The following is a 27712-nucleotide window of genomic DNA, read 5'->3' on the forward strand; positions in this document are numbered from 1 at the left end:
ACCTAATGCTAAATGAAGAGTTAATGGGTGCAGCACACCAACATGGCACATGTATACATATGTAACAAACCTGCATGTTGTGCACATGTACCCTAAAACTTAAAGTATAATAATAATAAAATTAAAAAAAAAAAAGAAACACTGCTCTGGAGTAAGACTGTTTGCAGGTCAATCTCTGCTTCCTTTACGTCCTTTGCAATCTTGCAGCTATTCATTGTGAAGTTAAAATGAAGTAATTCATATAGAGTTTTGCACATCAAAAGAGCTTCTTAAATATTAGTTGTGGTTATCAACTTAGGAAATACTTAGTGAATACTGAGAACTGAAATGAATCGCTACCCAGAGCCTGTTTCAAGGAACCAAGGTCTGTGGTCTCAAATGTCTCAAATCTCAGCAATGCGGCCCACATCACTGCCACTGAAATGGTGCTGCTTGGATATTATATCAGAGTAGGAGTTATGGTGGGCCATGCCATGGTCCCTTTTGCTTTAGGACAAGTTGCAATTAGACCTAAGACTTTGTTCCTGTACCATATTTACTAGGAGGAAGCTATATCACCTGGACTTATCTTAGATAGACTGAATATAAGCCCCATGGGGACAGGGACCTTGTCCATCTCCATCAGCCTTATTTTCCCATGATCTAGCCCAGCACCCAACACTTTGTTGATATTTGTTAAATGAATGGAAAAGGTTGGACTTTAATAACTGAGGTTTAATCATTCCTTTCTAGTGTAGTGTGCCTACCCACCTGGAGGCTTTCAAAGTCTTATTGGGGGATGCATAATCCCTGGAGTCCATAAAAGGAAGGTACTTCCATGATACTCCCCACCCTACCACAGACTCTTTAGCAGCGGCTAAATATCAATCCGCAGGCAGATATTTACGTAGGAGCTCCAATAAGATCAGTGTTTGAGTTCTAAATGCCTGGAAGAGCTTTGGAGGAACTGAAACACAGAACAGGTAAGCTTTACAAAGAAGAAGAAAGGCAGGCAAGAGAAATGGGTGGCATGGATGTTGCCTAGGCAGCTGCTGTGACTCTGGGTGGGTTTGAGAAGTAAAGTTGGAATCCTGGTCTTGATTATCTGAAAGGGGATTTGGGTAGAGTGGAAAAGTGGGGGCATCTGACTGAAGATTGAGTCACAGTTTTCCTGAATGCCATTCTGCCTTCCAGGCATGTGTCTAGATAGTAATTGATTCTATACATCTCCCCACTGAGCTCACAGTTCGTTCTTAGCATACAGATGTTGAATGAACTGATGCCAAAATAAGTATTCAGATGTCAGGTGAGGGGAAGGTTCTTTATTATGAAGGGACATCGCTAATCTTACTCTTTTTTCTTTATCCTTAACTTCCTTAGGAGTGTTTCAACCATGTGTGTTCACTTACCATTGAATCAAGGTAGAACCAAGAGGTACTGTACTATAGCAGTGATTCTTAACCTTGGTTCCTATGGTGGAATCACTCAATGGCTCCACCCCACACCAAATGAACCACAGCCTCCCCAGGCGACTCTAATGTACAGCCAGGATCAAGAATCATGAAACATAGAGATGATCTCGTTTGGAGGAACTCAGACTTCAGGCACATCAGTTTCAGCGGATACCAGACCTACTGCATCAGAATCTATAGGGGTGAGCAGGGACATCTGGATATTAGCAAGTCCCCCAGATACAGAGTAAATGTCTCAGACTGAATAGTTGTTGAACAGGCAGTGTATCATGGTGATTATCTGGACTTCCTAGGTTCAAATCCCAACTCTGCTACATAGTAGCTTTGCTGTTTTGGATAGGTTACCTAACACTGCCTCCATTTTCTCCTCTGTATTTTGGGGATTAATTAAATCTACCACGTAGGATTGTAAAGATTAAATGGTGTTAATTCACTTAGTGGAATTGACAGAATCAGCAAAGAAAATACAGGAACATACTTGGAGTAAAAAATTATTTGTTGTTTGCTGGAATTCAAATTTATTTGGGTGCTCTCTATTTTTATTTGCTAAATCTGGCAGCAACCCTATCACTTAAAGCACTAAGAAAAGTGCCCAGCAAGTGCTCATAAGTGTTTGCTATTATTATTATTATTTCTATTACTTGATTTTTACTGAGCCCACTCCATTCCCAGCCTCTCTTTCAGACTAGAGTCCTTCAGAACCTTACTAATTTGGCTTCTAATATTTAATGCAAACCCATTCAAATAGATGGTAGTTTAGAGCTTTTCAGCACTAACCAAACACTCCCAAACACTCCCTCAAAAATAAAATAAAATTATGTTCAAAACAAGATCATAGTGGGAATACGTAAAATAGCTAACTGAACAAGATGTTTTTATGACCCTTCACGTTTGGAAAGCTCTCATTTCATACAATTAGGATAATTATAAATTGTTTTGTGCTCAGAAGAAGGTCCACTCAGCAATGCCTTTGTAAGTCAGTGCAGGTTAACAGTATCAGCTGAGGAAAACAAATCCTTCTTAATGGAATTTTCTTTAATTTCAAGATAGTGTCAGAAAATTCGTGTTTAAATCCTGGACCTACCGCTAATCAGCTGTGTGTCTTTGGGCCAAGGCATTTCTTGTTTTAGGACCTTTGTTTCCTAATTTTAAAGACCTGGTCCCCATATCATACGATTTCCTTAAAGGCCATTGACTCTACATCCCATTTCCCACTGAGGTTTGTGTCTGAGCAGAAAAGGTAACCAGCAGAGCACGTAAGGCAATGTGTGTTTGCAAACACAAGTTACACTGGTCGTTACCAAGCCAGGAGGCATAAAAACAGACAAAACCCATGGTTATGGCACCCTGGGAAATACATTATACCCTACTGATCTCGACTCAGGTTGCACTTTGGAATCAGCCAGTGAACTCTATTATTTTATTTTTTATTTTTATTTCAATCGCTTTACAGGTACAAGTGGTTTTTGGTTGCATGTATGAATAGTATCAACCAATGAGTGGATAAAGAAAATGTGGTATATTTATACCATGGAATACTACTCACCCATAAAAAAGGAACTTTAAATTAGATGCCTAGGCTAGGTCTCCAACCCCAAGAGATACTACTGATTCAATTGGTCTGCGGAGGGGTCAGAGAACTTAAACAACCTGCGTGTTGCTAACATGCACCTGGGGTTAAGAACCACTGACCCGGCTAGCCCCTATGAGCTCAGTGTTTGTCATTCTTTCACATTCTTCTCAAACTCACCCTACATCCCCCAACATGAGGCTCACAGGATCACCTGTCATGTTGCTCATGAATACTCTTTATTTGCGTGCAGTTCTGCTCATTATGATGCAGTTAGCACAAAGACAGAGAGCCCCATCAGTGGACACCGAGAAGCGGCAGGAGTTTAGTCTTGGCTGCATCCTCTGCTTCTCTTGCTTGAACAAGGTGTTTTCACCTCACCTTACTTCTGGGGTCCCCAGAAGGTAAACTTTCTGCAGCCTTCCCACACTTAGAAACCTAACTTTCCAGGATATGGTCTGCTGAATTCACCAATTTAGCACATTTCATTGATTTGATTATTATAAAATGTTATGAACAGACAAAAGAATATAGATTCATTTAAAAAACTAGCAAGCAACCACACTGCCATCTCCTAGACTGAACACATGTTAATGTTTTGTTCAGAACTTCCTTTGTAGTATTCCTAATCTCGTAGCCCTAATGTTCTCCCAGGTGTTGACAACTACTCTGAAATTAGCAAGCACCCATCTTATCCACAATGTTATATCCTTTCTATATACGGAAATAAATGACACAGAATACTATTTTGTGTGCTTTCAAAATATGTATGAATGGAATCACATTGAGCACATTATTCTGCAGCTAGCTTTTTTTAATTTGACATTTTAAGATTTATCTAAAGCAAGTATATTCATTTTAACAGTTGTCTAATGTTCCGTTATATAAATATTTAACACTTTATCCATTCTAGTACATTTTCTTTCACCAACATCACATTTCAAATATTTCCAAACACACAGATTCACATATAAATAATCTTACTAAGGAGTCTCATCCTTACCAGGAAAAAACATTTAATGATATACCCACATATATGCATATTCATTTATACACTGTATACTTACTCCCTGTCAATCATATGCTACATATTAGTAAAACTTAATTTCCTTCTTCATTTTGAAGTCAAAGTAAACATTATTAGTAGCGTTAATATTTTCTTTCCATATCCCAGTGGGTTTTTTTTTTTTTTTGCACATATCTTGCCTTGGAGGTCATTGCTCCAATCAAATGCATTTTATGCATCTATTAATTAGCCTATTTTTTCTACCATCCAAGATAAGAAAATTCACCTCTGATCAATACAGCACACCCCATCATTTTTCCATCAGCTGGATACGTCTTTTAAAGATCTTCTCTCAATCTAAAAACAAGCTCACACTGCATTCTCCACTATCCTCTCTCCTCATTCCTACAAAACCCCCTAACACAATCAAGCCCCTAAAACCTACATAATCTAATCAGGTTCTTAGTTCCCAATGGCCTTTCTTCTGATTGTTACAAGTCCTGTCCTCTCTTAATTAGCATGTTTTTTAATATAGTAGCGATAATGTGTATATCTGATTTCAGGATATGTAAGGTTAGTCTGTTGCACCCCCGTAGAGAAGAGACTACCCGTGCTACCAAAATTCCTTGAAATCCCCTTTTTCTCACCTCACTGCCTCAGAAGCACCTCTAGCTCTCCAAGGGTTCAAAAATTCTGGTTACAAAATCATCCCTACAATTTCACCTACTCAGCCTCTCCTCAGATATGGCTATTAGAAATGCCTTTGCAGGTGATCTTGCTCAGTTTTAAGGGCTGGTTGGATTGATCTGGTTGAATTAACACTAGAGGCACAGTAGGAAATTGCCAATCTGTGAGGTTTTTTGAGGAAGCTTTTCAGAATTATAGCTGATTGCTGCTATTAATGGTGTGGATTTGAATGGGAGCTAGGAGGCTAACGACCTGGAAGTCTGTGGAATGCCCAGAAGCAAGTAAGGGTTTGTTAGCAGACCCATGTTCTCAGACCAAATTCAGGGGTGTGTGTGTGTGTGCGCATGTGTGCACACATGTGTACACTTCAGGAAACATCTTCATTCCCCTCCCCCCATCCTACTTGCTATTTAACCTTGTGTTAGGATTAGGAGTTTTCATTATAAATGATGCAGAATTCAATAGAAGCTAGGTAATAAGTCAACAGATTTTAGGTTCAAAATCTTGTTTTCCCACTTAAGAACTTTAAGAATTTGAGCCAATGGCTTAATTTCTCTGGATCCTGGCTTCCTGTTCTGAAAAATAGGGACAATGATCATATTTCCATCTTTTCACGGTGAGGATTAATTGGGATCATGTCTATAACGTGACTGATACAGGGTAAGAGCTTAATAAACGGTACCCGTCGGTGGAATCTTCCCCTCCTCTGTTTACAGCATCTAGTTTGCCTGAATTTAGACTCCAACATAATGGGGACCACAGAACAATCTCTGCAGGATGTCTGACATTCAATAAGCCCTCAACATATGGTAGTCACAAAATGATTGAATGGTTGTTGGCAATCATTCTTGGACATTTTATTTAGATGTTCACCCTAGTACTGTAGTTGGTTCAATTACTGAGTTTAAGTTTTGCTAATTGAAACTCCTTGTACTGGTTTGACAAATGATTTTTGAGGTTATTAAGATCTTTGAGGAAGGGCAGGAATTGTATACATATATTAACTCAGATTTTTACAACCTAGATTTTTTTTCTTCTTCTTATTTTTTTTTTTTTTTTTGAGATGGAGCCTCACCCTGTTGCCCAGGCTGGAGTGCAGTGGCGAGATCTCAGCTCACTGCAACCTCCACCTCCCGGGTTCAAGTGATTCTCCTGCCTCAGCCTCTTGAGTAGCTGGGATTACAGGCGTGTGCCACCATGCTCACCTAATTTTTGTATTTTTAGTAGAGATGGGGTTTCACCATGTTGGCCAGGATGGTCTCAACTGACCATAAGTGACTGCCCACCTTGGCCTCCCAAAGTGCTTGGATAACAGGCATGAGTCATTGCACTTGGCCTATTTTATTTTGTATTTTATTTTATTTTATTATTTTTGTAGAGACAGGGTCTCACTATGTTCTCCAGGCTGGTCTCAAACTCCTGGGCTCAAGTGATCCTCTTGCTTCAGCCTCCCAAAGTGCTGGGATTACAGGCATGAGCCACTGCGCCCTGACTAAAACCTAGATTCTTGCTACTCACAGTGTGGTCTAGGTATGGGCAGCATTGATATTACCTGGGAGCTTGTAACAATGCAGAATCTCAGCATCCCTAGATCTACTGAATCTGAATCTGTGTTTCAACAAGATCCTTAAGTGATCTGTACACACAATAAGGTTTGAAATATATTTACTAAATATTGACACTGTAAAGGAAAACACATTTGCTTGCATTCTTTTTAGATAGCTGTGTCCTCTATTTGCACAGGCTGATTCTATCTATGCCACAGGCATTACAAGAAAATGAGTAGACTAAAGGCTAAATGTTCCATTAAAGCATTAACTGTTGAGTAATCTGCAAGATCTTTTTAAATGATACCAGACACTTAAATAAGATGCTGGATATTTTGTCCACAGATCAGTAACTGATGGCAGTTTTGCCATCATTTTACACATGGCCTTTGAACGGTGCATAATTTTCTGGGTCCACAGTGATATAAAAGCACCAGTATTACACCACGTGATGATAACGACTAAGTAGGGGCTCTGTGTATTTCAATTCCAGGCAAACTAGAAGGCTTCAGCAGAGCTTTTATTTTCTATGAGATGAAGCTTTCCTTAGGGGAAACTTACTGAGCTATAGAATCATTCCATTCTTGTCCTTAATTGTTTTCAAAGGTTCAAATCCATAGGTCATCCATGAGGTTTCACAGACCTGGGACTCATTTCTGATTTCCACCTCCATGTCCAACAATTACAATACGGTGCTCTGAATATATTTGCAATCCATAAGATGTGAAGATTAGAAGTATACTCTCTGGGGCCAGGCACAATGGCTCAGGCCTATAATCCCAGCACTTTGGGAGGCCAAGGCAGGCGGATCACTTGAGGTCAGGAGTTCGAGACCAGCCTGGCCAACGTAGTGAAACCTTGTCTCTACTAAAAAATACAAAAAAATTAGCCAGGCGTGGTGGCACATGCCTGTAATCCCAGCTACTCAGAAGGCTGAGGCAGGAGAATAGCTTGAACCCGGGAGGCGGAGGTTGCAGTGAGCCAAGATCGTACCACTGCACTCCAGCTTGGGTGACAGACTGAGACCCTGTCTCAAAAAAAAAAAAAAAAAAAAAAGAGGTATACTCTCTGTAGGAGAGTTAAGAGGGATAAGGTATGTTAAATGTTTAGCATGATGCCTGGCACACATCGCATGTCTAATAAATGTTAGAGCATGCTACATACAACATGGATTCATCAATACCCTCCTTACATTGTAGGTCCTCCTTGCCAGAGGCAGTGCAGTGCAGTGGTGAGGAGCACAGCCTTTTCTGGACTTGAAGCCTGGTTCAGTCCCTTACTATGAATGCGACCTTTGGGGACATTTCTTAGCCCTTCCCAGGTTAAATCTCCATGAGGTGATGCTAGGACCTTCCCCAGTTTGTTTTGAAAGTCTGGCAAATGCATACATATAAAGCATTGAACACAATATAGGTATAGGTACTGAATACCTGCCAGCTATTATTATTACTTTTATTTTTATTATCATCATCACCACCATCATCATTTTTGGAAGAGTTGTGGTGTCCCTAGGTCCTAGGGTATTCGGACTCAGGTTTGCAGGCTCTCCTCAGTGGAAATGCAAGGTCTTGTATGTTTCTATCCACTTTCCTCCTTTGTTTTTCCTCGTCCCTAATTATTCATCTTCTTGTTCTTACTGCCTACACAAAGACTGAACCCCTAGCCTGGATATTACCAGCAACATGCTCAAATAGATGTGCTCTAACCAAGGAAATTAGCCAAACACAGATACTTTTATTATAACTGTCACTCATATTATTCAAGAAGTGATTAACGTCCAGGGAAACCACCCATTCAAAGAGCACACTTCTTTAGACATAGGGAATCAAGGCTCTTCCAGGGCTTGATCCAAGAATAAATGACATAGCAAACAATCTTGCAGAAGCCTCTTATCACTGAATTTCCTATTTAATAAAAATATTCTCTGGTGTTCACTATAATTGGGCATTGTCTGTTTAATATTGTCTATATGGTATATTGTGTGTTGAATAAAAATACTGAATAGTGTTAATTATATTTGGGTGAAAAGAACCATCTTGCATATTCATTGAAAGACATAAACCACCCAAATCCTGCAAGTTGAGTGAATGCTGAATGCAAAAATATCTCTTGTTGCTTATTCTAAATTTGCTTCTCTTTATTTTCTCAGGGCATCTCTTGCCTATGATTCAATGTCTTCAGCAAAGAGACAATTGGTTTTCCTTCCTTCTTGGAGCCTGTGAACATCAGAGACTAGCTCTCCTCCCTTCCCAGATTCTGGTCTATTTCATGTTTTCAGTAAGGACCTAGTGGGCACAGGTGTTTCAGAGAAGCCCAGGCTAGTTCCAAAAGGCAGAGTAAATCTGTCAGTTCAATGCTAAGCCAATGACAATAAAGACGACACATACATTTAAAGAGAAATTCTCAAGCTGGACAGATCATCAAAAACATCTGTGGCTTTTTTGGTTTTGTTTTCTCATTGTTTCTTAGCTCCATCCCTCAGATCAGTTACCCTCAAACTTGGGTGTAAATCTGGAATCATGTGGAAAGTTTGTCAAAATACAGATTGCTGGGCTCTGTCCCCAGAGTTTCTGATCCAGCAGGTCTGGGAGGGCCTGAGAATGTGCATTTATAATGAGTTCTTAGGACATGCTGATATTTCTGGTCTTTGGACTACTCTTTGACTACTTCTTCCCTAGAGACATTAGATAGTAATCTTCCGTGACTTGAAAATGTGCACGTCTACCATGCATGCTAAGGAACTCAAAAGTTTAAAACCACCAAGCAATGCAGGCTTATTCTGAAGCCAGCATTGTGCTAGGTTCAGCACAGATGATACAGAAAAGGCTGCATCCTGCTTGTCTCTGGAGCCCTACCTTTCATGATCCCATATCTCTGCATGTGTTCCAGTTCTACCAAACCATTTACAGTTCTCCAAATTCAAAGCTCTTCTGCATCTCCACTTCTTTGCACATAGTTTTTCATGTGTCCAGAATACACTTCCCAACTCCTCTGTTTCATCCTGCAAAACCCAGTTCAGCTGCTGACATCCCTAATACCATCCTCTCCACCTCCCTATCCTTGCCACCACCACCTAATTTTTAAAAATCCCTTCCATCGTTCATGCTCTAATTCCACAAATGTTTACTGGGTTTGCCTTAGGTGCCAGTCATTGTGCCAAGCACCTGGAATAAAATGGCAAACAAAGGAGACTTAGTTCTTCCTCAAGAAAAACCTTTCCTTCAAAGAAATTACGGTCCAGAGGGGAAGACATGAAATGAACAACTTCAATTTATGATATTAAATTGTATTTTGCTGAGCCTTACCCAAATTTCAATGTTGTGCTTATGATCTAGCATTGAAGTAGTTGTTTTCAATGCTTATTGACCCGTATGGACTCTGGTCCCTTGAAGGGCCAAATCCACATTCTCTCATCTCTGTGTACCCAGTGCCTACAGAGAGTAGGTCACATGGTCAAGCATTTTCTAGTTTTCTGAGTTCAATAAAACATAGCTCTACTTCCCAAAGGGATAGCAATCTAATACTAACACAAGTGCAGCAGATGTGAAAACCTTAATTATATTATTAGTTGGCATCAGCATTCCTTTTATATGTGGGAACTGTTTTTGTGGAGAGGAATCCCTTGAGAAGTCACTTAGGGATTAAAGAAAATTCTGAGTGCCTGGACTTTGAAAAAAACAAGGCAATGAAAGAGAAAGCTACATGGCTCTGCATGATAAGATGAAAAGAACGGGACTTTGCTCCAGGAGTTGGGAGAGAAGAAATACAAGAAATGGAAATAAAATCAGGAATGTGAGAAGTGAAAGAGAGGAAACTACCGCCAGGGATATGGGATAAGGCTCAGGGACAAGAAGGGATGAAGTGCTTCATAAAATTTCTCTATACCCAAGATGACCAAAACATTTCTGCATTTTCACTTCTTTGCACATGTCTTACTGCATTCAGAATCCTCTTCCCCACTCCCTGCTTCATCCTTAAAGGCCAGTTCAGATGCAATCTTTCTCAATACTGTCCTCTCCAGCTCCCCCATCTTTACCATCACCACGTTTTTGGTTTTTTTTTGTTTGTTTTGTTTTGTTTTGTTTTTTGTCTGAGACAGGGTCTCCCTCTGTTGCCCAGGCTGGAGTGCAGTGGCACAATCACTGCTCACTGCAGCCTCAATACCCTGGGCTCCAGTGATCCTCAACCTCCCAAGTGGCTGGGACTACAGGAGCACACCACCACGCTGGGCTGTTTTTTGTTTTTTGTGTTTTTGTTGCTGTTGTTATTGTTCGGTTTTGCTTTTTTTTTTTTTTTTTGCTTTAGTTTTTAGTAGAGACAAGGTCTTGCTATGTTGCCCAGGCTGATCTTTAATTCCTGAACTCAAGCAATCTGCCTGTCTTGATCTCCCAAAGTGCTGGGATTACAGGCATGAGCCACCGCAGCCAGCCAGGAGCTATTTTTAATCTGTATTTTGCAGGTGAGAAAACTAAGGCCTGGAAATGTTAAGTGAATCACTCAAGGTCACATAACTAGTGGGTGATGGCAATGGGGTTTGACTCTAGGTCTCTCTGACTCCAAAGCCCATAATTCTTTACCTCTTTTTAATGACAAAGAATAATGAACAATTACATGTTAATGTACATGATAATACATATAGTGGAAATAATTAGTTATATGAAGGCTTGTTCATCCAATAAATAATTTCTGTAAGCCTATTGTATAAAACAGACAAGACATCATCACGGATAATGGGAAAAGGGAAGAAAATCTCTGAGAAGGAGAGAGTGGAGATGATGGCATGGGAAGGAACAACCATCAGGGTGCAACGCCTTTGAAGACGTGCAGGTGGAACAGCACACGAGTGGAAGAACATGAGCTCTGCAATTAGGAAAAAGATTCATGTTTTAGTCCCCATGTACCCACTCAAACAACCTTGGGCAAGTTCCTTGACCTCTCTTCACCCACATTTTGTCATCTATAAATGGGGATAAAAATGATACCATTTTATAAAAGGCACCATTTCTATAGGGATATAAATGAGATGAAGCTTGTAAAGCTCATAAAATGCTCAGCACATAGCAGATAGCCAGTGAAGGTTAACAGAGAAAGAAGTGGACAAAATCAAGAAACATTTGGGATTTGGTGATTGCTCAGGAGATAAGAAGAGGATGCACCCAGGTTTCTGGCTTAAGCAACTGAAAGGATGGTGGTGTCATTAATTGAAACGGATGACGCTGATGGAGAAGCAGGTTTATTCAAGACAAAATAAAAGTGTTGGCTCTGGAGAGAGAGCAACCCCATTTCCCTAAAAATAAAAGGAAGAGAAAGATGGACAGAGAGATAGAGAAGAAAAGAAGATGGTGTATCTTCTCAATCTTGAGGAAGAAATTAAATCATCCATGAGTACGAGAAATGAAGGAAAAAGTGTGAGTACTAGAAAGGTGAAGAATATTTAACAGAGCTTCCGTGTCTATTTGAATCTCTCCAAAAGAGAATCTAAGAGAAGGAGTTGGGTGCAGGTACTTTATTTGAGAGGTTATCTCCAAAAGTTGGAATGAGGGAGTAGAGCAAGTGAGAAGGGGAAGGATGAAAAGCTGGTGAAGGGGACATTATGGAGCTTGTTACTACCATGGGCAACCAGAGATCATCTTACCAGGAGCCCTCTGAGGAACTGTGTAGAATGCACCTCAAAATATTCCCTGAGAAAGCCAGGAGGCTGAGGCATTTATCCACTGACTCCCATCACCCACTGGTTGAAGGTTGTCCTGTTGGTGTAAACTCCCTACGCTCCTTGGCTCCACCTATGTGAGGCTTGACTGAGCTGCCACCATTTTGATAAAAGCCCTGTATTAGTCTGTTCTCACACTGCTAATAAAGACATACCCAAGACTGGGTAATTTATACAGGAAAGAGGTTTAATTGACTCACAATTCAGCATGGCTAGGGAGGCCTCAATCATGGCGGAAGGAGAAGCAAACACATCCTTCTTTGCATGGTGGCAGGAAGGAGAATGAGAGCCAAGTAAAGGGGGAAGCCCATTATAAAAACTTCAGATCTCGTGAGAACTTACTATCATGAGAAGAGCATGGGGGAAACCACCCCCATGATTCAATTGCCTCCCACTGGGTCCCTCCCAGTACCTGTGGGGATTATGAGAACTACAATTCGAGATGAGATTTGGGTGGTGACACAGCCAAACCATATCAAGCCCTGAGACAGGAAAGTGGAGAAACACAGTGGGGAACTGAAGTGGGACACTGTCAGTGAGCATTAGCTGCAGCAAAACTTAGAGGTGAGCCGAGGGTGCAGGACAGTTCTCTGAGTGGTCTTGCACTAACTCAGTTCTCTGTCTTTCTCACTTGTTCTCTTAAGTAACTGTAGAGTGTGCAAAGAATGCAATATCCTGAGATAGGGAGGAACTGGATGGAAAAGCCCAGGCTCTGTTTCAGTCTCCAGAATGTTCCACGCTTTAGGCCAGCAAGTCAAGTTCCCCAAGGTACAGAACTCAGGTGGATGGCTTTCCATAGTCCCTCAGCTGTGATGCAAGTGGGGCATGCACAGATGAAACTCTCTCCACCCTGAGCAGCTTTCTTGAGTCTTGGGGGACCAGCTCAACATGAATCCTAGGCTTCTAGCATCCTTTGCTGCCTATCTGCAAATAATGAATTCACTTTATCTAACTTGATGTGTGTGGGTGTTCTGTCTCACCACACTCAGGCAAGCTGGTAACCAGTGCACAGGAACTTGCTTCACACAAGGAAAGTGACACTGGCACCAACCACATCTGCTAGAAAAAAGAAGTGACCCATAGACTGCAGATCTTACAAAAATCCTGAAATGTGTAAATATCTCTAGTGGTATTTGACATATGAGAACCTGAGTCTCAGAGAGGTAAAAGTATGGTGGTAAATTGCAGTTTTCACCTACACTGGATAGAATCCTAAACTTACGCAACTTTCCCACCTACCATGCTGCCAGTTCTGAGCAAATAAATAAATAAATAAATAAAATAAAAATTATTATTGCTATTTATTTATTTATTTATTTTTCTGAGATGGAGTCTTGCTCTGTCAACTAGGCTGGAGTGCAATGGCATGATCTCTGCTCACTGCAACCTCTGCCTCCCAGGCTCAAGCAATTCTCCTGCCTCAGCCTCCCGAGTAGCTGGGATTACAGGTGGCCACCACCACACCCAGCTAGTTTTTGTATTTTTAGTAGAGACAGGGTTTCACCATGTTGGCTGGGCTGGTTTTGAACTCCTGACCTCAAATGATCCACCCACCTTGACCTCCCCCCCAAAAAATATTAAAATGAAAATGGCAACAGTATTAACAAGTTGATTCTCCTCAGTACTAATTATTGGAATTCTGCTGATTTATTGTTCTGCAGACTAGCATCTAAAAATACACATTTTTTAAAAGAGTGGATCAGTCTACAGAATGAAGAAGAAAGTAAGAGTCATGGAGAATCTAAAACTGGACAATCTTCTCCAGTTGAAGTCCAATGGATGGGAATTGCATTTCTCATCCTAATCAAGACATTCTTTACCTTCAGGAATATAGAGCTATTAAAGTTCTAGGTTTCGGGTCTCTGAGGAGGTATTCCAAAGATTCCATCAGTAATCTGCTAAGCTCAGTACTGTACACAGTGTATTGAGGTCTTTTCCTGTATTCCTCATTCCGGCAGGTCCTTCTAACACTATTTGGTCCTAAAAACACCCTGTATTCTAGGCCTGTCAGTCATATCATGTTCATCTTTTTATGGCTGTGCTGAAAACAGCCAAGAGAAAGGTTATTACAGCTGCTGCTGATGTCCGGAACTCATAACTCTCAACAGTCTTACGTTGGTCAGGTATAAGGCAGAGAGGGGTTCCCATCTTTCTCTATCTGGAGGCCTTCCACTAGTTGGTTGAAGCACTTACGACTATGCTGAATGTATTGGTGAGAATTCTGAAAAGAGAATACTCTCTTATGGTTTTTGGGTCCTGAAGAATGTAAAGGAAAGGGAAGGAAATGGGAAGAGATAGAGGAATTGAGCATCTACTTATGCCAGCAACATCCTCGTGGATTATTTTATGTAATCCCCTTAAGTTGGTAACAGATTAGGTAGCTGATCTAAGAAAATGAGAGGGAACACGTGGACACAGGGAAGGGAACATCACACAGCAGGGCCTGTTGGGGGTGGGGCACAAGGGGAGGGACAGCATTAGGAGAGAGACTTTTTAAAGTTCAAAATCCCATGCTTTTTAAACTAGGATTTGAATACAGGTATCTCACTCAAAATCCAGATGTCAAATATAGCAGCACCTCATGCTCCCAGGTAGACATCACTAATCAATCATGTCTTTTAGTCCATTGATTTCAGAATCCTTCTCACTCCAGTATCCCAGACAGTCACTGCCAATTGTAGCGAGTAGTGAGGGCCAGTTGCTACCCTTTCCACTTGCCAAAACTTGCTGACTGAGGGAAGAGTCTCCCTTTTCAAGGGAGGCCATACCCATCACAGAGGCATACTGTTACTTTCCAGAACAATCTTAAGGACAACACAGGAGCCCCTACATTTCCACTGGGATCCTGCTTATATTGTAACAAGGAGGTGCTGGATATAGCTATGCTCCTATCTCCCTACGGCAACCACTGATAATGCATTAATGCATTTATTGTTGGTTTTGCTCACCCCAGAAATTTTGCTGTTGACTTGAACTTCATTGTGATCATACAGCAGCTGCATTTAAAACCCTGCCTTTTCATTTAATGTCATAACAAAAGCATCAAATAAACTCTCATATCAAAAGAAACTGCTTTTGCTAATTTTTATTTCTGCTCCAGGTTTTATGAAGTCAAAGAAATCAGACCATGCACTCTGTTCTCCCACTATTCTGCACTCCTGTGGCTCAGAATGATTTTTTAAAGGAGATATAAGAAGTTGGCATTGCTACTGAGCTTGGCATGACCAAGGGCTTGGAGTGGAGGGAGGAATGTTTTGGTGTTAGAAGCTGAAGAAGCCCTCCTTCAGCTGTCACGTCCTCTCTCCATGCTCAAATTGATATTCATCTCTCCAGCCTCCTTTGATGTCAGGAAAGCCATCCTATTTGGGCAGGAGCCAGAAGGACCTTGGCTGAGGCTCCACCTGTTGTCATTTCTCCCTCTGTCTTCCAGCAGTGAATTTAGAAAAACCCTTCACAGGAGAGCAGTGTGTTTGCTATCATACTGCAGTTCCCCATGTTTGATCTCATGTTTCTTGCCTGGAGCTCATATTTCAGACTAGAGTAAATTATTTACCGGCGTTAGCAACCAAGCCTTGTGTTATTCAAAATATAAACCTGAAATATCGAGCAATCAGACCTCAACAGCGGAACGCTATTTATGCTTCGCAGATATACAGACAGATCAAAGGATGATTCGTAATTATCCTAATACAGTAATTTTTCCAAGTGAAAGAAGGGGAGATGCAGTTTTCCCTAGTTCTAAGGAAATAAACAGTAACCTGGGCAAGTGTTGATTTATCCTCCTTGGATTCATCACAGCCTGGGAAGAGGATGGCAGGGGTGGGGTGGGGAAACGGGACCTAGAGATGCCTTTACAACTGTCCTGGCTTCCTTCCTTTGCATGTTCAACAGCCTTTGCACATTGACAGTCCTCAGTTCATCCTTCTGCTATTCATAGTGTGTTGTACTTGTCTTCTATCTCCTCTGCCTTTTCTGCCACCCACCAGTCCGTGAACTGAAGGTGAGAAAACCATGTTATACAGAAGAGTATGTTTACCTGGGAGCAGCTGCCATTTGCTTGCCCTGGTAGCTTTAATGTCGTCTCTCTGGGGGCCTTTGGGTCAGAGAAGAACAAGAAGTTCGTGACAGGCAGCGTAGGTAAGAGACTAGCAGACTGGGCTTTGATGTGACAGGGATTTGGGTTTGAGTCTTGGCTCTACCACTTTTTGCTGTGTGATTCTGAGAAAGGTCTCTGTTTCTCAGTTTCCTCACAAGTATGATGAGGATTGTTTTGAAAATTGAGACAACTCATATAAAAATATATTCACTAAAGAATTTAGCACAGTGCCTGCACATCAGTGCCCAATAGATGGTAGCCATATTTACTGTTGGGGAAAACCTGCAAGCTTTTTCTAGGAAGTACTGTCTGTAGAAAATATTGCGGGCTTCATGTTCCCTGGAATAGCCAGGTTGTATTGTAAGATTAAGTCCTACTTACTCTGACTTTGCCAAAGCCTCTTTTAAAGAATAAAGAGGGTTTCTGTGTAATAAGGAGCAAATCTTAAAGCCAGCCATTCAACAAGCCATTCAGAATTAATACCCCAGGGCTCAGCTTTTTCCTTACTCTTTCTTTGCAAAAATGCTTTGAAAAAAGCAGCTTAGGGGCATCTTGGAGGAACTTCGGCCTCTGAGGCAAAAAGGCACAACTGGAAAGAACCCACTTCTGCAAAGTCATGTCTGCAATTAGTATACAGAGGCACTCACCTGAAGATCCCAAGCATGGCTTTCAGAGGACGGAGCTTTGAGGCTAGACAGGAAACAATCTCAACTCAATGGGCGTAAATGAGCATTTATCAGTTTAGAAGCTGTATTAGTCAGGGTTCTCCACAGAGACAAAGCCAAAAAGATATATAGACAGAGAAAGATATGAGAAGTGATTTGTTACGGGAATTGACTCACGTGATTATGGAGGCTAAATCTCACAGTAGGCAGTCTGCAGGCTGGAGACCCAGGAAAGCTGATAGCATGGCTCAGTCCAACTCCAGCAGCCTCAGAACCAAAGAAGCTGATGGTGTAATTCTCAACCGAGGCGGCCAAAACCTTGAGAACCCAGGGGGCCACTAGTGCAAGTCTCGAAGTATGAAGGCCAGAGAATCTGAAGTTCTGATGTCCAAAGGCAGGAGAACAAGGGTGTTCCAGCTCTAGAAGAGACAGAAAACAAATGCACTCTTGCTTTGCCTTCTTGCTCTATTCAGGTCCTCAGCTGATTGGATGGAGCCCTCCATGTCGAGGGCAGAGCTTCCTTATTCAGTCCACTGATTCAAATGCCAACCTCTTCCCAAAACACACTCACAGACACACCTAGAAATAATACCTTAGCAGCTATTTGGGTATCCCTTAATCCAGTCAAGTTGAGACTTAAAATTAACCATCACAGGGGCCTTTCAGAGAACCCTGGTAAAAATAATGGACCTCCTAGCTTCTACATATCTTCTAAAGACCTTGGTCTTTTTACATATTTAACCTAGTTCCTCCCTTCCAGACCAGATGAAAATCAGCTCCCTTTATCTGTTCATCTAAACAAAAGTCATCATCCCTACATGAAATTTATTACTACATCTGCATGATTCTAAGACGCCGTATTTGTAAGACACATCACTGGTTTAACAGCACCTTTCTAGAAGAAAAACACAAAAATAAATGTACCCATCAAATGTCAGTTGTTTCATGCTTTCGGTAATGGTAAAATGTGGAAAGATGTGCAACTTGGAATTGAAAACGTTTAATCATGCTAACTCAAAGAGCACTTGTTGCAACAGAAATGCTACAACTGCCAATGGATCAGTGAGTACAGCAGTGGCTGTGTGTGGTGTTAGAGCTCCCAGTACCTCCTCCTTCTCTTTGTATTCCAGCGTTCTCAGGAACCTGGCACTTGACCTGTAGAGAGCTGGTGCTTAATCAGCAAAGTCACATACGCATCTCTAGAGTCTGTCCCCTATCACTTCAACACCTCTCATTATTTAGGCAAGTTTTTAATATTTTCTGAAGAACCCAGAGCTGCCTCTACGAGACTCTCGTCCATGCAAGTAACTGTGTTAACACTGCGGGTGATTAAGACCTACTGAATATCAGTCAACAGGAAAATCTAAACCGATGCTGCCTTGCAAACCTCACTGGCATTTTGATAGTGGGAAGTAAAAGAACAAAGGGAGTTGATATTTGCTATATAAAGATCCTAGATGAGAATTATATGCCTCTTATCTATCTCTTTGGTTGAAAAGCAGATCTATTTCCTTGGTTACAAAGAGCCCCTTACCAGGCTGGAGAACAGAACAGACACACTGGCTTGGTAATTTCAAAGAACAAATGTCAAGAGTGGGTGTGTGCATGAGGGAACAGTGTTTGGAAATGACTCCGTGGGCCACTAACCTACCCACTCTGGCAAAGGGGGATGTTAGTCCGAGGCAAATGGATAGCGCAAAGAGAAAACAAGCTGGTGAGGCCACAAAGTATACAAATGAGGGAACTCTGTAACAGGCAGCTTTTGGTAAAAAGACAAGTTGTTCCATGCATCTTCCTCTTCTCGGGCCCCTTCAATCTACAAATGCAGATTGGACCTCCATGATTGTTCTACAGGATCCCACCTCCCTGAGCATAGTCTGATTAGACTAGAGCTGATCACAGTGATTCAAACAGGACCAATCAGATTCTCTCTAACATAATTCAGAATCCCATCAAGCAGCAGCCATTCAGTCTCTGTCTGTGGTTGGTTAAGTGGTACTGTGGAGACTGAATGGCTGCTGCTTGATTGGTTACAGAGTCAGGTACCAGGCATCAGCTCGACCGATTACCAGCTGTTCTTAGGCAAATTACTCAACCAGGGTACCTCTCAGATTCCTCACCCATACATTAAGGGCGATAATAGTACATACCTCATGTGAGATGCTTAGCACATCACTCTTGATATGTAAAAGTATGTGAGAAATATAGGTTGAGCCTCTCTAATCAAAAAAATCCAAAATTTGAGGTGTTCCAAAATCTCACACTTTTGAAGCATGAATATGGTGCTCAAAGGAGATGCTCATTGGAGCATTTTGGATTATGAATTTTTGGATTAGAGATGCCGACACTGTTAAATCTAATGCAAATATTCAAAAATCAAAAAAGAAAATTCCAGAGTCTGAAATACTTCTGGTGTCAAGCATTTTAGATATGGGATACTAAACCTCTCTTAACGTTATTATTGTATTAATTTTTTGTGGCTGCCATAACAACTAACCACAGACTTAGTGGCTAATAAACAACGCAAATATATTTTTTTATAGTTATGTGGGTTGGAAATTCAACACAAGCCTCACCCTTGTGACTATGTGATTACATTAGGCCCAGGTGGCTTATCCAGGATAATCTCCCTATTTTAAGGACAGCTGATTAGCAATCTTAATTCCATCTGCAATCCTAATTCCTCTTTGCAACATATTCACAAGTTCTTGGGATTAAGATGTGGACATCTTTGGGGAGGGGTACGTTATTCTACCTTCCACAATTGTCAGAAAAAAATTGAGGAGCTCTGGGCAACAATAGTACATCTTAAAGATGAAGAAAAAGAAGAAATACTGCAGGAGAATGAAGACAGGCCAGACACAACACTCATTCTAGAAATAACCCAGTGTTCTTATGTCAATCAGTGGCCCCTAAAAACTAAATTACATCATTCATGGATGATATCTCCCAGAATTTTAGTTGAGCCAAGTTCACTTTAGTATTTTTTTCTTTGTCCAGAAATGCAATGCTTTTTTGAAAGAAGTCCTCGAGTTTCCTTTTGCACCCACTCTAAACAACCATTGTCTCTGCACTATGCCCTGAAAAAGGAAGACATGTTAAGTGCAGGATTTCTGTGAGCCTATGTGGGTACTGGCCTTGTGTAGAGTGATTTTACTTGGAATAGGATTATGGATGGATTCAATAAAAGATGGATTTGAGTCCTACCTCTGCCTCCTAAAATATCTGAGTGCCCAAACAAGATATGGAGCCTTTATGCTGAGGCTATGACCCCAGGATCCTCATCTGATAACATTGAGTTAATGTTCTCTCCCTCATAGGATTGCTTTAAGAATTAAATGAGTATACTATACCTGACTCCGTGCTCAAAAAAGTGGTAGAGCAAGTGTTCAGAAATGGCAATTTTCCTTCCTTTTCTTTGGTTGAAATAAAAAATGCATCCTTGACATTATATTTTCTCACATCATCAGGAAAAGAACTAAAAAGAAACTACATAAGCACAATACAACTTTCCTTTGATTGTTTTTGAGTCAATGAATGAAGGCAGAGAATAAAAGATGGCCAGAAAACCAGAGATCCACGTGCCGCATTACATAGAACAAATGTGAATACATCTCAAAACCCAGTGTGAAGGAAGTAAAATAGGAAACAGGTTGGGATTTATAGCACAATACTATTTATGCAAATTAACATGCACACGCAAGCACCACCGTATTTTCTAAGGGTGCAGGTATATGTTAAATGATTATAAAACATGGGAGGTTACTTGAAGTATATGTATTAAGTCCACTGGTGTGTATACGGTATGGTAGGGGAAAAGGGGAAATAAAAATAATAAAATAGAATGGTTGATTTTCCTTTAGGTAGACACCACTTGACTGCTGGATCAAATGATAGTTCTATTTTTAGTTCTTAGAGAAAAAAATTATACAAATGCAAACATAAATAATAACATAAAAGATACTTCTATCATGAAGAATGATAACATGCCATGAGTGGGAGACTACTATCACCTCAATTTTTTTGTTCTTGACATCCTTTGTGAAAGCCAACAACAAGGGTCAATAGTAACTTTCGTAATCCTATTCCAAAGGAATTGTCAAAAATTGCTACATTTAACAGAAGAGCTGTTTTCGGTCGACACTGATGCAGTTGATTCAGAGATGAACAAGTCTGGCCTAGTCTTCAGGAAACCCAGTTTTGCCCGAGACCTTGACCATCAGGTGCTCTATAAAGCTGTAGGGGTCTTTAGCCCACGAATATCTGGTGGCGACGCAGCCGATTCAAGCTTTTGCAGTAACTTGCATGAAACTGAAGGCCGTTATCTTCAGTGAAATAACTCAGAAACAGAAAGTCAAATACCGTATGTTCTCACTTAGAAGGGGAAGCCAAAGAATGCATATGCATGGACATGGAGCATGGAATGATAGACACTGGAGACTTGAAAGTGTAGGAGAGTGGAAGAAGGATGAGGGATGAGAAATTACTTAATGGGTACAATATACAATATTCGGGTGATGGTTACACTAAAAGCCCAGGCTTTACCACTATCCTGTAACAAAGCTGCACTTGTACCCCTTAAACTTACAGAAATTAAAAAAAAATTTTACAAGAATAAAACAACCCCATAAATAATTGGGCAAAGGACATGAATGAACCCTTTACAAAATAAGATATATATGAAGCCAACAATCATAGGAAAACAAGCCCAATGTCACTGATGATTAGAGAAATGCAAATCAAAACCACAATGAGATATTATCTAACAACAGTCAGAATGGCTATTATTAAAAAGTCAAAAAATAACAGATGCTGGTGAGGTCATGGAGAAAAAGAAACACTTATACACTGTTGGTGGGAATGTAAATTAGTTCAGCCATTGTGGAGACAGGGTAGTGATTCGTCAAAGACCTAAAGATAGAAATACCATTCGACCCAGCAAGACCATTACTGGGTATAATAGAATATAAATCATTCTATTATAAAGGGACATACACATGTATGTTCACTGAAGCACTATTCACAATAGCAAAGACATAAAATCAACCTAAATGCCCATCAGTGATAGACTGGATTAAGAAAATGTGGCACATGTACACCATGGAATACTGTGTGGCAATAAAAAAACATAATTATGTCCTTTGCAGGGACATGGATGGAGGTGGAAGCCAGTATCTTTAGCAAACTAACACAGGAACAGAAAACCAAATACCACATGTTATCACTTACAAGTGGGAGCTAAATGATGAGAACACATGAACACAGAGTGGAACAGCATACACTTGGGCCTTTCAGAGGGTAGAGGATGGGAGGAGAGAGAGGATCAGGAAAAATAACTATAGGTATTAGGCTTAATACCTGGGTGATGAAATAATCTGTACAATAAACTCCCATGACACAAGTTTACCTGTATAACAAACCTGCACTTGTACCCTGAAGTTAAAATAAAATTAAAAAAAAAATTTAATGTACCCAAGCAAGCAGCTTGGGTGACCCCCTAAACAAGTCACAGTTGAGATTTACTCAAAAATTATGGAATTACCCTGAGTTGGCCTCCCTCTCCTTCCTTCCAACTCTGCTTACATGGGGAATGTTGCACGCCCTTGGAGACTATGTTTTCTCTGCCTGTACAACGAACAGAGTGACTTATCTGAGCTCTTTCCTGGTAAGAAAAGCCAAGATGACTAATGCCTCCTTTGAGGTCCTTACTATAGTGTAATGACCAAGAACATAGGATTTGGAGGCATGCTTCATGGGCTCGAACTTGGACTCTGTCATTTACTGGTTGTGAGATTTGGAGCATATACATTCACCTTGCTGTGCCTTCAGTTTCTCCACCTATAAAATGAGACCAATAATAGCATCTATTATAAGTGCTTATCATCATGCCTGGCAAATGGTATGAACTTAGTACATATGGCCATTGTGTCATTATTGTTGCCACTATGATCGTTTCTACTGTTATCATTATTATCAATATTATTACCATGTTATTCTATTTGGTGGCAGATGCACTGTGGGCAAACATATTGCAAGGATCTGATCTTTAGAAAATAATTTTGAATTCTGCCACAGCTTTAGAGAACCCAAGAAAAGGGCACAGAGGAGGAAGAAGGAAGAAGAGCTAAAAAAGGAATGATGGGGGAGAGCAAGTTTGCAGCACTTGGAACCATTCCTGGTACATAGTAATTTCCACCCCCCATTCCTATGCACACACAAACCTTTTGTAGATGAATTGTTATAAAACCAAGATCTAAATGATGGCCAAATACAGACCTACTGGCTGGTTCTCCAATCCCATCACTCTCCACCCTCACCCTCCATAAAGTCAGTGAGTAAGAAAAGCTTTGATTCTGCCCTGTGATTCACACTCAGTGGGTTTCTTGGGTGATTTCATTATAAGTAAAATAATTCCAGGGTTTTCCCTTGAAGAGTAGTATCCATTGGTGATGAAATTGTCATTTGTCTCTGCCAACAGACAGTCATGGGTTGTGAAGATGAGAGTAGTCCTGAGGCTGTGGCAGAGAAGGGCATGGTCTTTAATGCTCTGGACCCATTTGCTAAGCTGATTTTTGCTTTTGTCCTATGACAACAATGATTAATTTTATCCAAATTATCCCTTCTCTCTTTGTTAATCCACTGTGTTTTTCTGAACACTTTCTTATGGACTAGTATTGATGCTGGGGTTCCTTGGAGGATCCAGCCGATGTAACAAAAGCTTCTCAAGATGTTTACTGATGCCCTTCTTTTATTGATCTAATTAAAGATCATGATGCCTAATATAATTAGTCAGCCTTTCTGTCAGGATGCTTCCTACACTTTTAGACATGCAAGCACCAGAGATCAATTGCTTTAGGCTAATGAACTACAATTCTGAAGGAAATAGCTTTCAGGATACAAATATGTGAATCAACTAGGACTTTAATTATAGGATTTCTCACTTTTTTGTAAAGCAGTTGATGATTACTTTCCTCGCAGACCTGGTCCTTCTCCATCTAGAGGCCAGACTCTCAGCATCACTTCATGGAATATGCTTTACATTTTTGACTTAAGGGATTGTCCTGAGGATGTGGTGTGGGAGCAGGTGACTTACACTTTAGTTCAAATGATGATTAGCATTTTATTTGTGGTACTAGCGAGAAAAAGAAAAAAGCGGGAAAATATAAAAGTTTTATGAAAGAAAAAGTACATAAGATTGAGATTACATGTTAAGGAATCAACCTTGGGAAGATAAGAAATAATTTCTCAGAGAAAAGAATGTGAAGATAACTAAGAGATATTGAGAGATCTGCAGATTTGGTGCAAAGATTACAGCAATATTACAGAGTTTTAATCTGAAGTTTTCCAGTTTCTCAACTGACTAAGCGGTAAGATCATCAGCTAAGAATAGGTCAGGTTAATGATCATGACAAAAATAAAACAAAAATAATCATGTTAACAACAACAATAGTCAATATGCATTGAGTGCTTCTCATGTGCCAGGTAAATATGTTAATCATTTTGCATATATTAACTCTTAATCTTTACCACAGATTCATAAGTTTGGATTAGATCTTTGAGAGCGGAAAAGCAATTTCAATAGGAAAACGTCACAGGATGTAAAACCATTCTGTTGGGTTTTCCTCTGTTGTGGTTTTTAGCTGCTCAGGTGTGTAGCCCTTACTGCATCTAGTGCTGGGTGTTGCCAGGAAAGTATGGTGGAGGGAGAACAGGAGACCAGAACATTGAGTAGATGGCATTTGGAAGCAGGTGATTGCAAATGATAGACCACAAAATCTAATCAAAATAATAATGGCAAAGAGAAGGGGACTACCGAATGTGGGGAAAGCAATGGTGTAAACGGATTAGAGTCATAGTGAAGTTGAAGAGTTATTGTATTAGAGTTTGTTGCCTTAAAGATGAAAGAAGCTTGCAGCCACAAAGGAGTAAGTTAAGCTGGATGTGGGGGCTCACCCCTGTAATCCCAGCACTTCGGGAGGCTGAGAGGGGTGGATTATTTGAGGTGGGGAGTCTGAGACCAGTCTGACCAACAAGGTGAAATTCTCTACTAAAAATACAAAAAAATTAGCTAAACATGGTGGCACATGCCTGTAATCCCAGCTACTGGGGAGGCTGAGGCAGGAGTACTGCTTGAACCCAGGAGATGGAGGTTGCAGGGAACCAAGATCACACCACTGCACTCCAGCTTGGGCGACAGAGTGAGACTTCGTCTTAAAACAAAAAAATGTAGGAAGCTGGCGTCTGTGATGTTTGTACATGGGACAGTGTTCAGTAATGACGAGTTCTAAGGTGTGACCCTGATGTGGCAGCTGAGATATAGAGCAGGTGAAATAATAGATGTGATGAGTTTTGTGTCTGGAAAAATGAGTAGTGTGGAAGGGGTAAGCATGTAATCAGAGAGAAAATTGGCAAAGAGTTTTAGGCATCTTGGAGACAGACCATGGCAGCTTAACTAGGGTGGTGGTGAGAATGCAGAGAGGAAGTGGGTAGATTTGGGAAATATTTAGCAGGCAGAATGGTGGATGAACTCACTGGGTTCAACTGTGGGAGGGAGAGGAAAGAAGCAAAGAGATGCCCAGATTTTTGGGTTAGGCAACTGGATGGATGTTGCTCTCGTTCAGTCACAGAAAAGGATTGGAACAGAGATAAATAATGAACCCAGAGCAGACATGCAGAGACTGAGATACTTTTAAAGGTTGCAAATGAATCTGTATGTCTCTGCTACATATAGACAGGATCCTTACATGTTGTTATCAATGTTTCCTTTAAGGAGAATTTTGCCTTTGAATAGGTTACTGGTTAACTCAAACAGGGTCTGTGGGAGGAAAGCATGTTTAAAATGGAGAAACAAATACAGGTTAGCAAAGGCATTGTGAGAACTGAAGATAAAACTCTACTAGGACCAGCGATAACTGGAATAATGCTTCCTGACCTGATAGGTTGTCTGCTGCGTCGGGGTAGAAATAACAGCAGGTATAAACTATAGACATCTTTTATGTTTCTCAGAGCGATGGTCATCATCATTGCCTCTGTTGTTTGTCCTCATTTTGAATCATCTTGGAGGAAGAAAGCCCTTGGGATTTTTTTCAATCTCCATCTCCTTACAGCAACATGAAAGGTTTTATTGGGTTGCAGGGAAGAGGAATCCACTCATACAAGATTAAACAAAACAGGGGAATTCAATGAAAGGATGTTGAGGGTCTTTTACTGAATCTGCAGAAAATGTGAAGAAAAAAGCATACTGTAAGATGGGAAAGGGTGGGGAGAAAGACAACTGTAAGAATCTCAGCAGCAGTGGTTTGTGGACTTTCACCCGGTAGCTCTACACATCCCTGATTCTTCTTCATTTTGTTGGCAAGTATTTATTGAGTATCTACAATGGGTCAAGCACAGTGCCAGGTGTTGGGGATACAGAAGTGGACAGAAATAAACACGGATCCTTCCCTGTGGAGCTTGGAGTCTGCTGGGAAAGACAGTTATTAATCAAATAATCATACAAACAAGTGTATAATCACAACTGTGGTTAGTGTTTTGATGGAAAGGCACACAGTGCAATGAAAACCCACAGTAGACAAATTTGACCCAGTCAGGGAGATTAGGGAAGGTTTGCATGAGAAAGTAACCATGGAAATGATATTCGAAAGAGGAGAAAGAGAGTGGAGTGGAGAGTGGGCTTGTGTTCCCTGCAGAGGGAACAGCATGTGCAAAGGCCTGGTAGCAAGAGGACACATGTTGAGTTCAAGGGGCAACAAAGTCCAGGGTGGCTTCAGGACTAAAATGAAAGGTGAGGTGGCATGAGTTAAAGACTTGCAGGGCCATCATGGCTAAGGCCAGGCTGGATAAGAGCAATAGGGAACCACAGAGCAGTTTGAAGTGGGAAAAAGTGACTGATTTTTAGATTTGCCTTTCAAAAGGATCCCCCTGTCTGGATTGTGGTGGAGGGTTTGTAAAGACTCAACTTCTGATTTCCAGCTCCCCAGAGGGTGAATCTGATTGGGACCGTTTTGATCATGTGTCTACCCTGGTCCAATCACACAACAGGAGGCTGAGGTCACATGGCAGGAACATGGCCGCTGAGGACTCACCTCGAGGGGAGTTTTCAAAACAGATGAATTCTCCAGTATACCCCAACTAATGCATCAATTCACAAGGCACCATCACATCCAAAGGATAACACTGTCCCCTATATGTTCCCAGATTCCTTTAGAAGAGGAAACATCTGGGGAGCGAAAAAGGCAAAGAATTTTGGGAAAGACACTTGGCCAAATACAGGAGGTTAAGCCATTTGTGTGTATATAGGCAGATGGCTTAACCTCCCATACTTCCTCCTCTATAAAATGAGAGATAATCCTGACAGCCACTGTGTCCAAGGATGGTACACCATGCTTTTAATTCGTCCCAAGAGGTAGCAATTATTGTTCCCATTTTATAGATGTAGAAATGAAGGTTGAGCATGTCTTAATTCAGGAATGACTAAATCTAAAGTTCACATACTTTTAATCATCCTTCCAAATCTTATAGCCCTCCACACCAAATGAGTAATTACCTTTATCATTCCTAAAGAAATAATAGCAGAGTCCAATTAATAATAATATAATCATTGCTGATAACTAAGGTGTACAGTACATTATTTTCAGGCACTATTCCAAACACTTTATATATATTCATTCATGTAACTTTCAGAACAATCTAAGATCTAAATAGTGTTATTATCTCCACATTATGGAAAACTAACTGAGGCACTGAGAAGTTAAGTCGTTTGAGCAGGTTACGCAACAAGCTGGTAGCAGAGCCTTTAACTTGAACCTCAGCAGATTGGCCTCAAATTCCAGATGGTTAAACACCATGCTGTTTATATTCTCTCTCTTTCTCCCTTTTTTTTTCTCCACACCTCTTTCTCAAAATAAACACACACAAACAAAAAAGGAAAAATCTACTATGGGTATTATGCTTGAAATTCATGAATTCTTCATTTTATTA

General features: G+C 40.7%; 1 long non-coding RNA gene across 5 annotated transcripts in view; it reads right to left on the reverse strand.

Annotated features, from left to right (window-relative positions):
* The window catches only part of LOC116462543 (uncharacterized), a 241070-nt gene that overhangs the window by 175774 nt on the left and 37584 nt on the right, over positions 1-27712 (reverse strand). For all 5 annotated transcript variants that reach the window (XR_004246378.2, XR_009211785.1, XR_009211783.1 and 2 more), the window contains exon 3: positions 16910-17151. This is a non-coding gene — a long non-coding RNA (uncharacterized LOC116462543). The remainder of the gene's footprint in view (positions 1-16909; positions 17152-27712) is intronic.

Source organism: Hylobates moloch, unplaced genomic scaffold, assembly GCF_009828535.3.
Source record: "Hylobates moloch isolate HMO894 unplaced genomic scaffold, HMol_V3 SCAFFOLD_23, whole genome shotgun sequence".
Classification (NCBI taxonomy): Eukaryota; Metazoa; Chordata; class Mammalia; order Primates; family Hylobatidae; genus Hylobates; species Hylobates moloch.